This window comes from Hemicordylus capensis, chromosome 5 (genome assembly GCF_027244095.1).
Source record: "Hemicordylus capensis ecotype Gifberg chromosome 5, rHemCap1.1.pri, whole genome shotgun sequence".
Classification (NCBI taxonomy): domain Eukaryota; kingdom Metazoa; phylum Chordata; class Lepidosauria; order Squamata; family Cordylidae; genus Hemicordylus; species Hemicordylus capensis.
In genome coordinates, this window is record NC_069661.1 from 179,659,047 (window position 1) to 179,674,889 (window position 15,843).

Sequence of the window (15,843 nt, forward strand, 5' to 3'; positions counted from 1 at the left end):
TACACAGCTCCCAAGCCCAGGTAGAACACAGTTTTTGATTCTGTGAATGACCTCAAAGATTGTTTCAAATAAGTTGTACTTATTTGACCAATCTAAGTTTTTCTTGCCCTGCGCCTTTGCAGTGAGTTGTAAGAAATACAATGATCCATGTGAAGAGCTTTGGATGGGTCTGTAGGGATAGTGGGTTAACTTACCACTCCCCACAGACAATCGCCCAGCCTCCCCAGGGCAGCTGGATTGGCTGCCCAGATGATTACTGGTTTCGTCGTGGAGCCGGTGAGGAGCGCCAGGGTTTGGGAGCCTCCCAGCCCCCAGAAGTCCCATAATGCGCCACACAATTATGGAAGTGCCATAATTCACCGACGCACGATCAATTAATCTGGTGTTTGGGTGCCCTCGTGCCAAAAGTCTGGGTTAAGCAGTGGGCTACTTTGGAGGGTTCACTGCTGCTGCACCACCGGAAGCCGCACAGCTCCAGTGATGTGTATGGACCGGTCTGGAGGCCATTCTAGAGGCCTCCGGACTGGTCCGAGCATTGGGCAGTTTGTGGTTCGACACCGTGGGTGTGTGTGTTCCTTTAAGGGCGGGGGGAGGGTGTACTTACCCCTCCCGCTGCTTTCCCCCCACTGGCTCGTGTTGTTTTGAAAGCATTTGGGGTGGCAGGATACCCCCCTGCCGCCCCTTCCCTCTCTCGGCAGCAAAAGGCTTCAGAAAGCCTTTTGCGTGTGCGCACCTTGCGAGAGCATGTCACGTCTCTGCGACGTGTGCACGTGTGTGATGCGGAAACATGGCATGTGTGCACAAGATACACACATGCAAAAGGCTTTCGGAAGCCTTTTGCTGCTGAGAGGGGGAAGGGGCAGCGGGGAGGTATCCTGCCGCCCCAAATGCTTCCAAAACAACGCACACTGGCAGGGGAAAAGCGGCGGGAGGGGTAAATACACCCTCCTCTGACCCTTAAAGGAACCCCCAACCCATTGCTGGACCATTCAGTGGTTCCGTGCACATCCTTACATAGGGTCCTGGTGCACATCCTTACACAGATCACATGCACAGAAAACAGCCTGGGCTTCCTTAGCCTGGTTTTCTGTGCGCATAAGAATAGCCTCATAGTTAGATTATTAGAAGAAATCTCTGTACAACCTTTGCATATGTACTGTTGTTGCATGGGTTTACATCTAAACAGCTGGGTACCAAATGTTGAATTCAACGTATGAATTCCATTTTTTTTCGGCAGTAGGCCACAAACTGGACAGTTGCTGTTTTTGTTGTGGAGCCTCAGTGTATCTGAACTTCATTTTTCTAGAGACTGCACAAACATTCAACAAAAAAAGATGTACATCAACACCAGTTAGAAGGCAAGCCTGGATTATGAAAGTGAAAGCTCTTATTTGAAAGCATCTATCTTAAAGGCTAAGGAAGTTTTTAAAAAAGAATACTATATTACTGGTTCACTTAATTAAATTGTATGTAAATTGTATTTTAATTACATATAAAATATTGGCATCAGTGGCTTAGTCAATTAAATTTTACATATATACATGCACGTGAACAGATACAAAATTCCTTTTCACTTTTGATCTGGTATGTAAATCTCCCCCTCGCTTTTTAATAAGAAATATACATGACAATTTTGTGACACAAGAAATTATACTGACCTTTGTCATGACCTCATATGTTTTCCTTGCTCTTTAAATGTAATGTTTATTTTAATAAATATCATTTCAGAGCTAAACAGTACTGCAGTGTATGCATGTCTGTTCTAAAAGGTATAGCTTTTCTGTGCTGTCCCTGAAAGCAACTCTGCCTGTAATGAAAAGAGATATGCCTCAGCTGGAGCAAAGCCTCATGCAATTCTGTTGAACATTTTAATGCCTCTGGGCAGAAAAGAAATCAAGTTTCCCCCCGCTTCATTAAATGGAAATATCAGTTTCTTCTGTACAGTGGGCAGTATCAAAGGACAAAAAAAAAAGTGTATCTAGACAATGCTTAACCAGGGTGATGTAGCTCCTTGAAGAATGTTTATAGAGCAAGGTTGCCTCAAACACTGTGCCTGCCATTACTTAAGGAGAGTGATGTTTCTAGTTAATGGTGCTGAAGAAGGCAGGTGCTGAAAGATGGGGAATGTGGACAGGAGGCTGGAGAATACTTCAGCTATCTGGCTCTCCTAAAAGCTCCATGAATGTGGCTGAAAGTAAACAGTTTTGCCAAGCAAATACAACACAGAAATAGAAGGGAGGGAAGAGAATGAGACTATTCACACGTGCATGCAAAACTGGGCTAAGGGAGTCGGTGCTTGTCTGGGACGGGTGATCCGCCTGCCCAAGGAGGGATAGCTGCTCATCCGTGTGGAAGGTGATTATAACTCGCTCTCCCCGCAGACTGCTCCTGAGCTCTTCTCACTGATCGTGAGAAGAGCTCCAATAAATCCTGGTTGTGTGGCATTATGCTCTTCGTGATAGACTGTAGTGTGGTGGTAGATCTCATACAAGACATGAGGCAGTAGACTTGGGAATAGAAAACTGTGTTTTGGACATCCTGGTGTCCAAAATATTTCAGTGTTTTATTCCTTCTTGCTAGGTTTGCTATGTGTAGGGCTAACATTTATTTTAAAAAAGAAAAGTCTTTTAGCATGTCAACGACTAAAACATTTATGTCAGCATATGCATTTATATTTATTTTGGGATAGGCTTATAAATACAAAATATAAACGCATATGTTGACGTAAATGCCTTGGTCTTAAAGTGCTACAAGACTCTTATTTAAATGAATGTTATTCCTATACATAGCAAACTTGGCAATAAGGAAAACCCAAGTTAGAATTATGCTGAAATGAATGTGTTACATTTTAAAGTGTTACAAGACTTTGCTGGTTTTTCTGCAACAGATGAACATGGCTTCTCTCTCCAAAGCTGAATTTATAACAAGTGAGGTATTTTTGTGAATATCAGTCTAATCAGGATTAGTTAATTGGGACAACATTGGGACTAAGTGCATAATCTGCCAGAAGGTTCTCCATTTTGACCAATTGAAATGAATTTCTATTTTAAAAAAATTAACATATTTCTATACCATCCAAAACCCAGGTCTCTGGGAGGTTTACAACAAGCAAACAAACAAAAAGCTAAAACATTTGTTAAAATAAATAACAGAAAACTTAAAACAGTAGTTAAAACAAAATAAATTATATAGTAAAAGTTAAAACATTACAATGATTTAAATTTTAAAACAACATTTTAAAATGATGTTAAAACAATATTTAATTAACCCCTGCTAGCTGAGCAAAGAGGTACCTTTTACCATGGTGATTCTCTTTATTTAGCAGGGGGAGAGTAATTGGGTCTATCCACCCCCAGCACAGTACCTCCAGTTACTGTTGCTGGTGTCTGTCTTATGTTTCTTTTAGATTGTGAGCCCTTTGGGGACAGGGAGCCATCTTATTTGTTTGTTGTTTCTCTGAGTAAACCACCCTGAGCTATTTTTGGAAGGGTGGTATAGAAATTGAATAATTAATAATAATAATAATCCCAGTGGTAATTGGCACCCTAGGTGCAATTCCAAAACAACTTGAAGAGCACCTCAACACCATAGGGGCCACAGAAATCACCATCAGCCAATTACAAAAAGCAACTTTACTGGGAACAGCCTATATTTTGCGACGATATCTATAATAACCAACAGTATTGATGATAAAATTCAGCCATCCCAGGTCCTTGGGAAGGACACGATGTCTGGATAAAACAAACCAGTCAATAACACCTGTCTGACTGTGTAAACAAGAAATACTAAATAATTAAAAGCCTGGGTGAACATGTGCGTCTTTAAAGACTTTTAAAAAGTTGTCAGTGATGGGGGAGGATCTTATTTCAGCAGGGAGTGTGTTCCAAAGCTCTGGGGAAGCAGCAGAGAGGGCCCGTCCCCAAGTAGCCTCCAGATGAGCCGGTGGCAACTGCAGACGGACCTCTCCTAGTGATCTCAATGGGCGGTGGGGTTCATAATGAAAATTCTCTTAAATACCATGGGCCCAAGCCATTTAGGACTTTATAGGTTATAACCAGCACCTTGTATTTTGCCCGGAAACTTACTGGCAGCCAGTGTACATCTTTCAATACGGGAGTAATATGGTCTCTCCGAGATGACCCAGAGACCAACCTGGCTGCTGCATTTAGGACTGTGCACAAACTGGTCCGGAGACCATTGTAGAGGCCTCTGAACCAGTTTGAACGTGGCACAGTTTGATGGTTTGGCGCCAGGGGCTGGTTCTTTAAGGGCGGAGGGGAGCACTTACCCTTCCCGCCACTTTCCCCCCGCCAGTGCTCTTTTTTTTAAAAGCAGTTTTGGGGGCGGCAGCGTATCTCCCTGCTGACCCTGCCCTGTTTTAGGCCGGAAGTGGTCGGAAGTACCGTGCGCACTCACGTCACACACGTGCGCATGTCGTGTGCAGGCACATGCACGTCAGATGGGCACGCGTGATGTGCACACACATTGCATGGAAATTCTGGCTACTTCTGGCCGAAAATGGGGGCAGGGGCAGCAGGGAGGTATACCGCCGCCCCAAAAATTGCTTTAAAAAAGGAGCACCAGAGGGGGGGAAGGGGCAGGTGGGGTAAGTATACCCCCGCCCTTAAAGAACCACCCCCTGGTGCCAAACAGTGGAGGCGTGGTTTTGTGCACACCACTAGCTGCATTCTGAACAAGTTGTAGTTTCCAGACTACACACAAGGGCAGCCCCATATAGAGCACATTGCAGTAATCCAGCCTGGAGGTTACCAGCATATGTACCACTTTTCTGAGGTCATTTATCTCAAGAAACAGACACAGCTGGCATATTAGCCAAAGCTGATAGAAAGCACTTCCAGCCACTGCCTCAACCTGAGACACCAGGGAGAGGCTTGGATCCAGAAGCACCCCCAGACTGCGTACCTGTTCCTGCCAGGGAAGTGTGACCCCCATCCAAACAGGCAAAACTCATCTCCCAAGTTTTGACCCTGCACAATGAGTACCTCTGTCTTATCTGTATTCAGTCACAGTTTGTTATCCCTCATCCAGCCCGTTACCGCCTCCAGGCAGGCATTTAGGGAGGTTATGCCCTCTCCTGATGACACGGAGAAGTAGATTTGCGTGTCATCAGCATACTAATAGCACCCTGCACCAAATCTCCTGATGATCTCTCCCAGCGGTTTTCATGTAGATGTTAAATAACATCGGAAACAATACAAAGCCCTGAGAGACACCATATAATGTTCAGATTTTGAAGAACAGTCTCCAAGGGATACCATCTGGATACCATCTGGAACCAAGAGGTAGGAGCAGAACCACTGCCAACCCCCTCAGATGTTCCAGAAGGATACTATGGTTGATAGTATTGAAAGCCACCGAGAGGTCCAAGAGGACCAACAGTCACACTGTCAATTCCCAATTGGAGATCATCCATCAGGCTGACCAAGGCAGTCCCACCCCATAGCCGACCCGAAAGCCAGTTTGAAATGGGTCTAGAATAATCAGTTTCCTCCAAAACTGTCCGGAGCTGGGAGGCCACCACCTTCTCAATTACCTTTGCCAGGGATGGAAGGTTGGAGACAGGCCTGTAGTTGCTCAGCTCTGAGGGATCCAAGGTAGGCTTCTTCAGCAGCAGTCTAATAATTGCCTCCTTAAGACAAGGAGGCATCCTGCCTTCCCTCAGAGATGCATTTATACCAGGCCTTCTATGGGAGTGTTCTTGGGCAGATCCCATTCATTTTGACAGGAGAACCTTTGGGAGAACTGATTCCTAAATTAGACGTTCAAAAGAGTATCTCTACCTATAGTCTAGCAACCTTTCAAATGCTGGCATTCATTTTGACTAGGCTTGCACAGAAGAATGTTCTGAAGAACTGGGTCTTAAATTGGAAGTTTAGCAGATGGTCTCTAACCATGGTCTCACAAGTTTTCAAATTTGTTCCTGTGTGAAAATTGTGACCTTAGACCTACTTCTTTTGCAGTGGTAAAACTATAACTATTGTGAGCCAGTTCAGATGTTACGTGGAACCAGTTAAAGCCTGGTCCTGTGGAATGTTCCCAAGCCTCAGGAGTGCATGCTCTGCCTTTCCTTGCTTGTGTGAGTCAAAACCAAGATGAGTTTTTGATGTCTGGATCCACCACTCTTGGTTATTATAACTAACCTGAAATAAACCACAGTCTGTAACACACTTTATTTAACATATTTTTTATTTAAATATGTTTTATTTAACATTTGAACCTTGGTTTCAAATTGCTGTTTATTTCATAAAAGTAGGTTAGAATAAATCAGTATCAATAAGTTTGGACATCATGACCAATCTTCATGTTGGATCAGACTTTAACCTTGGTTCCATGTGGGATCTGAATTGGCCCACTGTATCATGTCATACTGCAGGTGTGGATTCTCATGACTGAATCCTCCCTTACAGAAACAAATCAAAATATGTATATTAAAATAGTGTATTAAGTAGAAGGATAGGCTACAAATGAATCTAGTTTTGTTTACATGGAGGAGTATTCAATTATTCCAATCCTTATCTGCAATCTGAAGTAGTTCAACTTGCAACCAGGCTTCTGACTCAGTGAGAACCTGATCTTAGAAAAAGCCAGTAATGTTTGGAATGTGAGACTGGTATGGATTTCATTTTTGCGAATATGAATATGATTTTAATGTGTAACATCTTAAATATTTTGGAATATGTGTGTCTTTAATATTAAGTTTAGAAATATCTTTATTTTAGGACTTTAGGCCTAGAAATATCTTTAATCATATTTTTGTCACAAGATTAAAAGTTATGTACATGTTTTTCTGTACACTTCTGAAGCCTATCCTGAACATTCAAACACAAACAGTTAAATAAAGGGCTTGAAGAGTGGAGCACAGGAGATGTATTAACTAGCACTATTAATCCTTAAATGATTTTGCAGATTGGAACATTAGTCATTTGTTTCAGGCTATAAATGGAGTGTGGTTTCAGAGACACAGTCATTACAGCAGCCGCCATTGAGGAAAGCCTTATGGTGAAGAAGAGACACTCCAGCTGTAAAAACTCACTGATAAATACACATGGTAGGCAGTGTTTTCTCTATTTTTTTTCATCTGTGTGTGGAATGAGTTTTGTTCTGGGCGACAGTGTCAAGGCCAGGGCAGAAATATAATAGGGCAAGGGGAGACAGTTGTCTGGGGGCCCACTGCCTTGCCCCCTCCAGGCAAGTCACATGACTGACTCCCCCAGCCACGCACCCTCCTGGGCTTCCTTCAGTTGTATTCATCCTCCAAAAATGATGTGAGTGTTAAAACCTGGAGCTACCAGAACAGCATGTCTTTATCTAGTACCATTAAATGACTTGCATCGTCCACAATTTACAAAACCTAAATTTTTAAAAAAAATTTAGGATGATGTTCTGTTGTGGTGGTGGGCGGCCAATTTTAAAATCTTGTCTCTGGGCCTACTCCAACCTTACTACGCCCCTGATCAAGGCAGTGTGTGTGCACGTGTATTCAGAGTAATACCTTCCTGATTCGACCTGAGCGGGATCTAAAATTAACTGACTAGACATCAAAAAATGTGTGAGTGTATACACATGGGCACATCTTAGAAGGAACACTAATGGTAGGTACTAACTGAACTGGTGAAAGGCAGAATGAGAAAAGCAACTAGTTGTGCTCTTGAAACAGGAAGTGAGTCCAACTGACACTATTCATATGTTGTGTTCAATAAATGTACAGGTTATATACAGTGGCCCACATGATGATCAGTTTTCTATCTCCATAACCAGGGGCGTAGCCAGCCCGCTGGCGCCCCGCCCACCACATCTGATGTCAGACGCAGGGGCTAGCCTCGCCCCCACATCTGATGACAGACGCGGCTCCGTTCGGGAGTTGCAGTTTAACTGCTGAAGGGGCCGCGTGGCCCCTTCGGCAGTTAAACTAAGGCTGGCACTGCCTTCGCAGCGCAGCCCAGGAGCGGCTCTTCCCTGCCTTTGCATCTCCATAACCAGGGGCGTAGCCAGCCCGCTGGCGCCCCGTGTGCAGCCGTGGCGGGTGCCCCCACTAGCCCCACCCCCACTAGCCTGGCTCCTGGCTGGCGCTGTAAACGCAGCACCAGCCTTAGTTTAGCTCCCAAAGGGGTGCTGCATGGCCCCCGCTCAGGAGCTAAACTACCACCCCCGCATCTGACATCAGACGCGGGGGGCGGGGTGTCGCTCTCGCAGCCCCTGATTGGTCAATGGCCCGGGTTCTTTTAACCCGTTGGCCCAATGGTGGCTCCGCCCCTGTCCATAACACTCTGCCTCCGGGCTGCTGTGGACCTAGTAAGCAGCCACAAAAGTGTAGAGAACTGGGCACTTGCATAAGCAGTGGGATTTGTAAATTGGGGATTTGGTGGACTTGCCTTGCTTGTCTCCTCCTCCTTGTGTCCATCTATTGTTGCCAGACAGTCCGATTTTGGGGTAGCCCAGCAGTGGTGCATCTAGGTAAAACTGGTGCCCGGAATGCCCCCACCTTGAAGCCTCCCCCTGCCATGAGGCCTGCTGCATTGGGGGGGGGGGGCTTCCTGCCGCCACCCCATGTCTGCCACTCTGTGTCGGACCACAAAAAGTCATCTTATTTTTAGCAGCCAATGTGCACTGTGGGGTGTGTGTGTGTGTGCCGAGCAGGCCTCCCCTCCCCCATGGTGGCGGTGGGAAGAGCGGCTGCTGGGCCTGCCTGACTGGCCCAGCGGTCCTTGAAAACTGTGAGGTGCTCCAGTGTGCCTGTGCAGAAAGGAGCGCCTCTCAGTTTTCGAGGACCACTGGGCCAGACAGGCAGGTCCAGTGGCTGCTGCCCCCACAGGGCAGGGGGAGGTCTGCTCAGTTCACCCCCACCACTTGGCCGTGCACATTGGCGGCAAAAAATAAGGTAACATTTGGCAATTCGGCAGGGGGTGGTGGCATGTGCCCCCCGGAGGCCCCCCCAGTCCCTTGGAGGCCACGGACCAGGTCCCCAAGGTCTGGGGTTAAAGCACCTCTGTAGCCCAGAGAGCACCCCTCTATCTATCTTACTTTGAATGGCTATACAGCCGGAGACTACAGCTTCATAGTCCCTGTGGTGAACATTTCACCTGCATGGGTTTGGCAAGACCAACAGCTGGTTGCTCAGCATGAGCAAAGTGTGGGGCAACGCCCCAAGGTCAGAATAGCGAAGACTGACTGGGACTCCCACACCCGCCTCTTTCAGAGAGAAGGCAGTAGCCGATGAGCAGACCCCATTTCAAAAGATGAATCAATCAGGGAAAGAATCCTCCCTTTCACAAGAGATAACAGTGGAATACTCCTTGGGAGGTGCAGCACATTTCCTAACCAGATCTGAATTAACAGCTTAACTGGCAAGGACTCAGGGAAATGAGATAAGCACATCAAAACTGGGGATGTGTAATCTTGTATACCTGGAAGCATCCTGTTCTTCTGATAGTAAGTCCAGCACAGCTCTATTGGACATGAGCAACACATCTACATAACTTTATCCTTGCCTTTGGTTGGGCAATTAACACTCGAAGTGACTAATGCCATGCAGCAAAGAACTTTGCAATCTGCATGCAATCTGCCACCTTCAGGGTGGGTAGAGTGGCTTGGAAACTGCCTTGGGACACGTTTCAAGGTATATATCCCTCTAGCCAAAGCACATGGCCTCAGAGTCCTAAACCCAGTATATGGAGATCTGTTTGGGTCTCTATCCTACGGGTAGTGACCCAACTCTCATACCATGAGTTGTAGCCCTTCACGTCTCGCGTCTATTCCCCGCCTTTCTGCTTGTTCCTCGCAAGAAGACTTCTGCAAATGCACATCCCTACTTCACCTTCTGACTTTCTGTCCATCCAGTGGGGAAGCCAGAGTGGAGGCTCTGCTTCAGTGGCAAGTTGCAGAGCCATGTGATGCAGGAGCATGGATAGGTGGGCCCAGAAGGTGCAGCTTCCTTCCTTCATGTGGTGGGTGAGAAGTTAGCACTTAGCTAACTACATTTACTCAATTAGCAGCTGCCCCTGATAACTGAGTAAAAAGGCACCTTTTAAAGTGGTGAATAGCATGGAGAGAGCAACCCACAGCATTCTTTCAATGGCTCATGCTGGTGGTACCTTGCATTTTTTATTTTTTTTAAAGATTGTAAGCCCTTTGGGGACAGGGAAGCATCTTATTATTTATTTTGCTTGGAAAACCACAAAGAAACTTTCTGTTGAAAAGCTGTATATAAATGTTTGTAGTTGTAGAGAACAGCGTGCCCCACTGCGCCAGCATGCACAGAAGCTGGCTCTGTAGCTAGATGGCTGTCCTACCTCGAGCCAAGAAGTGAAGTGACTGGCCTAGCTGAGAAGAGCAGGCTGGGAGACCCAGGGGGGAGGAAGACAGAGGACTGTGTGTGTGGTAAATCTAACCAGGGGACAAATTTACAGTTTAGAAGCAGGGGCCTTGAGAACTCTGCATCTAGCCAGCAAACTGAACATATACAGCTCACCTGGTCATCAGCTTCACAGTGGTGAGCTGTATTTATTATCAAATTATCCAATTTTTATCAAAATATGCATAGATAATACCAATAAACATATGCAAATTTTATGCATAGTGGATACTTTTTGGATACTTGTTTTTGGTGAAAAGTGTCCCCTATTTCTACTTTTTTGGTGATGTATGTTGATTTTTTTCACCATCTGGACCTGGCAACCCTATGAACCAAACCAAGTTTTCACTATTGTCTGTGGCTTCAGTCCAAGTCTGTTAAGCAGTTCCTCATGATGTTTGCATCTGCCCACTCAGAGGTCTTTTTGTCATGGAAAGGAAAGCATTATAAGGTGCTGAATAACTCATTAGAATCAGGAAAGATCCAGTTACATTTTACACCATAAGGTAGTCTGACAGGAATTAGGAAGCTCTTCTAAAGTACTCAGAAGATACTCAAAAGCTGAGTTAGCATTAGCAGCACTTAACTATGGAGGAAGGGAGGTTTGAAGCTTCTGCTGTGAGTGACAGACACAGATCCACAAAGAAATTCAGGAAACACAAACACATGGGTACCTGCAGATAGGCTGCTTGGTAACGATGTTTCTTAGGGCTTAAGAGAAATGGAGCTTCAAGTGGTGTTGACACATCTCAAAGTCAGGCTGGTCTGGATTTTGCTTGTCATGGACCTTAGGAAAACAGTTTGTCCTGGGCCTAGAAATTCCATGGTCAGTTCTGTGAAGCACATCACAGTGCAACTGGGTGAAAACATATACTGATTTCAAAAGCCTAAATAGCTCATGGAAAAAAAGAAATTAAAATTGTGCTAGCCCAGACGAATGTTGACTTCCTCCCCTTTGAACAGCTGTCACCTTCCTCAAACCATGCTATATGACAAACTGCTTTTGACATTTCCCTTGGTGTCAAAATCAGTTTCCCCATGCAGCAGTGGAGATGAGAGGAAGGCTTCTAACTGCAAAAATCAAGCCTATATCCTCTGTAGGCTCCTGGAACTATTTCCTGGTTCCCTGAGTTCTGGCCATTTGGATTTTGAAGTCAAAAGGTGAATATTTTCATATTCAGTCCAATGAGGAAAAAAGGTTCCCCCAAAAAGTTTGTAATGAAATTGCATATTTTGTGCAAGACTTTAGGATGCATGCACATCTCAGGACAAAGTTTTTTGGTTTTTTTTAAAAAAAAGGTCAGACCATTCTGTATCAGTGAGCTCGCTTGACATGGGGCACATCTGGCAACCCCATTGCAGTCATACAATCTGGGTGGATACTCAGAAACCAGGCTTTCTGGTACTTAAGGACTTGCATATCTTTTTCCCCTTTGATAATCAAGGGGCGACTATCCTGTCATTTGAAATAGAGCTGGCATCAACCTCAAAACGTCTGGTGTTTTGGGCCCTGATCCAGCAAAGCACTTAGTCACATGTGTACACTTAAGCACCTGAGTAGTTCCCACTGAAGTCAAAGGGACTATTCATGTTTTTAAAATTATGTACATTCTTAAGTACTTTGCTGTGGTTAGAGCCTTATCTAAGGCATCTGAAATGTTTAGCTTTGCAACGTTGGACAAGAGCAGCTCCATGCATGAAACCTCTGCTTCCAGTCAGGGCAGAACTCCGGCAGTCAAGCAGTGGGGGCCGTGCGGGAGTCTGACATTTCCAGCTTAAAGCCATGGTTAGTATAAGGAAATGTGAAGGACATGATTTCCAAATTAAAAATATGTAACCAGATAAACTTCTTTAAGCTTTTTGAAAAAAAAGAGTCTCAGGATTTTGAATGCACTTCTATGCTGCATATATATACATACATACAAATCTTCTGTGGTTGCTCATTTTGCCTGACTGTTAATAGAGTGGAGCTTGTCTGGCCCATCATGGCAGTTTAAAAATAGCATTTCCCTGATTAACATTGTTGCATCTCTGTTATGCATTCAAACAAGCTTATCTGCTTAAAGAAGAGGCCTTGAAGAGTTCAGCACTGGCTGCGTTTGCTTTATACACACATTAGCTTTGTTTCTAATTGTACACAAGGATTGTACACAGAGATGAAAATTTAAAATCTGATTTGACTAATTTTGGCAGAACACCCCAGACAGTCGTCATGAGGTAAGGACTGAGGAATGTTTTGAATCTTTAAGGGGTACATAGAAGAAAAAAAGAAAAAGAAAAGACAATAGGCAATTCTCCTCTCTGAGAGCTGATGCAGTCTTGACTATGAGCCAGGAGTTCAGGCCTCACCTGAACATATTAGGAAAGCCACTTTGCATCTTCAATAGAGTGATAATACTGGCCTACCTTACAGAGCTGTTGTGTGAATTTCTGGTTCAAAGGCTTTGAGCTCTTGATATTTGATGAAAGGCTTTGACATTTGCAATATAATTGCTAAGTGATTAGTAAGCCAGAGGTTGCTGGTTAGAATCCCTGCTGGTATGTTTCCCAGATTATGGGAAACACCTATATCGGTTTCCCAGACTATGGGAAACACCTATATCGAGCAGCAGCGATATAGGAAGATGCTGAAAGGCATCATCTCATATTGCGCGGGAGGAGGCAATGGTAAACCCCTCCTGTATTCTACCAAAGGCAACCACAGGACTCTGTGGTCGCCGAGGCTTGAAACTGACTCGAAAGCACACTTTACCTTTATTATCATTGGCAGACAACAGAAGGAGCGCTGTGGGGATGCAAACAGCCCTGGAACTAGTTGCATGTCTTCTTTCCTCACAACCCAGCAGAAGTTGAGGGTGGGCAGGGGGGATTCTAGCTTCTTTCCTCCATCCTTAAAGAGTTGCTCCCTCCCCATCTTCTGCTGCTGCTGGGCTGTGGAGGTAAGAAGACATACAACTAGTTCCTGAACTCTTTGCAACTCTGCAAGGCTCCTTTCATTGTCAGAGCAATGTCCGCCATCATCGTCTTCTTCTTCTTCTTCTTCTTCTTCTTCTTCTTCATGAAGAAACATATTCTATGTATCGTACTACTATGTTGAATCTCCTTGTGCAATGTCTGTACAAAGAATGTACCTGCTCTGAAACAAGCCCACTAGAGGGTGGTTACTGTTGGGAATTCTCTTTGGTAAAATATACCCTTCTAATATAGCAGAGTGCACAGAGGCACAACACAGCAGAGTCTGCCCAGGCATGCATGTATGCTAAGAGTAAAATAACTTGGAGCCAGTTCATAGTTTCGAATCAATATATGGAGTATTTATTAGTGAACTCCATTCTAGATAGTAAAGTGGAGAGATAGGATCTCTAATCTATCTAGCTATCTGGATGCAGATGGATTCTGCATCTCTACACACATAGTGCAGGGAGAGAGAGGAGCTTGCATGTTGCATGGGAAAAGAAAGGAAAGAGAAAGGAAGAGGAAGTGGCAGGCAGGCAGGAAGTCAGTCCCTAAGAGTAGCAATCTACATACCAAAGGGATAGTGTCAGAGCAGTAGAGAAGGGATGACCAATGTATTGACCTCTCTAGCCCTCTGACTCACCAGTCTGTCATTGAGACATGAGACAACGCAAAGTCCTTCACTTCCAACAGTTACTACTGGGAATCCAACCATGTGGGTGCTTCTGTGTCTGTAGTCCTTATCATGTGGTTATTGTCTGGGGAGAATTACTGCCTGGAGGGGAAGCAACCAATACCACTGCTCCAAACCTCCACGTTTCCAATGTCTCTTTGTGAACATGTCGAGATCAGCAAGAAAGACAGTGGGCAAGATTCCATTGCCCTATCATGCCTTCTGTATCAATGGATGCAGAGGATAAGCTGGTTTGAACTTCAGTAGATACTTTATCTACTGGCCACCACATGTGATAAGGACATTAGCCAAAGGTCCACCAGAGGTGGGGGAGGATGTGCACACTCACAGTACATACATGACCTTATCACGTGTGGTGGGCCAGAAAACAAAATAGCCTCCAAACTGGTCTCCAGTCTTTCCCAATCACTCCTTCCTTTATAGCTGGTTTTAAATTGTTGATCATTAAAGATCTAGTCTGTGTGAATTTGCCTAAGGCAAATAAATACAGAAAGTAAGTGACAGAGCACTGAACCCAGATCACAGGGGGACCAGAGCTACTACTTTGTCTTCCTGCTGTTAAAGGCTATGTTAGATCATTAATGAAATTGTAGATTTTCGTTTAGAAATGAATTATTCTTCACTGTGCTGCAAGATGCTTCACCGTGCCTGCACATGCTGTCTGCTAATACATAACACAATAGTGTTATATTGTAATTATTTGCACAACCCTCTCCTCTCCTTTTGTCTAGAATTGTAATTCAGGAGACTGAAAGGAGGCTGATTACTAACTGGGAAAAGTTCAATAGGTTACCTTTCTTGTCTGTAAGAAGAACTGTGCTGTTATAAAAATTCTGGATGATAAATACGGCAATTTCTATTCAGTCCGGCAAAGTTCCAGCTGAAGTCCACTGACAATAGGCCCTCTAAATATCAGGGCTTTCCTCACACACAATTTTCAAGTTTGCTTGAAAAGAATTATCCCTGTGATCTCCTTTTCAATCATCTGTGCTGTATCTTATAAGCAACAATGCAGCAGGGGATGCATTGAGCCTCAGGAAACAGGTTATAAAAATCATCCAACACATGCCATTGTTGTAGATGTGCAAACCTCTGATTCAAAATCCAAACCTCTAAAACGTTTGGAGTATATTCCAAATTAGGGTCAAATTCACAGAACCACAAGGCTGGCTGACACAGGTGAAAGGCCTCGACATTGATGCCTGCCTAGTATCACTTCCCTTTGGGTTTAGAAGAATTGCTCCTCTTTCCCCTCATTTAGATTGTAAAATCACCCTTTTATGCCCAGGTCTCAACTTAAACAAATTTTAATTTGTCTTCTACTGCTGAGACATGTTGTCAGGTTTTGACTACTTTTTATTAATTATCTATATACTATTTCTGAAAGTGTTATAATTTAGGATTCTTCTGGACAGATAACTAAAAGTGCCTGTGGGCAAGTGTGACTCTGGGTGACCCACAGATATGTCAGTGTTTAATTAAGAACACTGAAAAAAAAAGATCGGGGGGGGGGGGGGAACTCTCAAAAACTGCCTCATGTCAGTCAATGGGATGGAATGTTTGTGAGCTCAGATAGTTAATAGATAAAAGACAATCAGATGGGTGAAGGTAATGGAACTCTATGGTGAGAAGAGGGAGTGGAGGGCTTGAACAAAAAGGAATAGGAATTTATCAGCTCTAAGAACACTCGAGACAGCCACAAACTCTTTTGCTTCTCTGGGAGAAAAATGTGTGTAGAACTCTTTTGTTTTTTTAACCAGCCATTTCACAGCTTTGTATTTCTGAGGGGAGAGGGGTTTGAAACGGAGCTGGGACTCATCAC

At 44.4% G+C, this 15,843-nt stretch overlaps 1 long non-coding RNA gene across 1 annotated transcript in view; it reads left to right on the forward strand.

Moving 5' to 3' along the window:
- The window catches only part of LOC128326234 (uncharacterized), a 56,083-nt gene that overhangs the window by 1,269 nt on the left and 38,971 nt on the right, over nt 1-15,843 (forward strand). Inside the window, exon 2 of the long non-coding RNA XR_008307901.1 lies at nt 6,928-7,069. This is a non-coding gene — a long non-coding RNA (uncharacterized LOC128326234). The remainder of the gene's footprint in view (nt 1-6,927; nt 7,070-15,843) is intronic.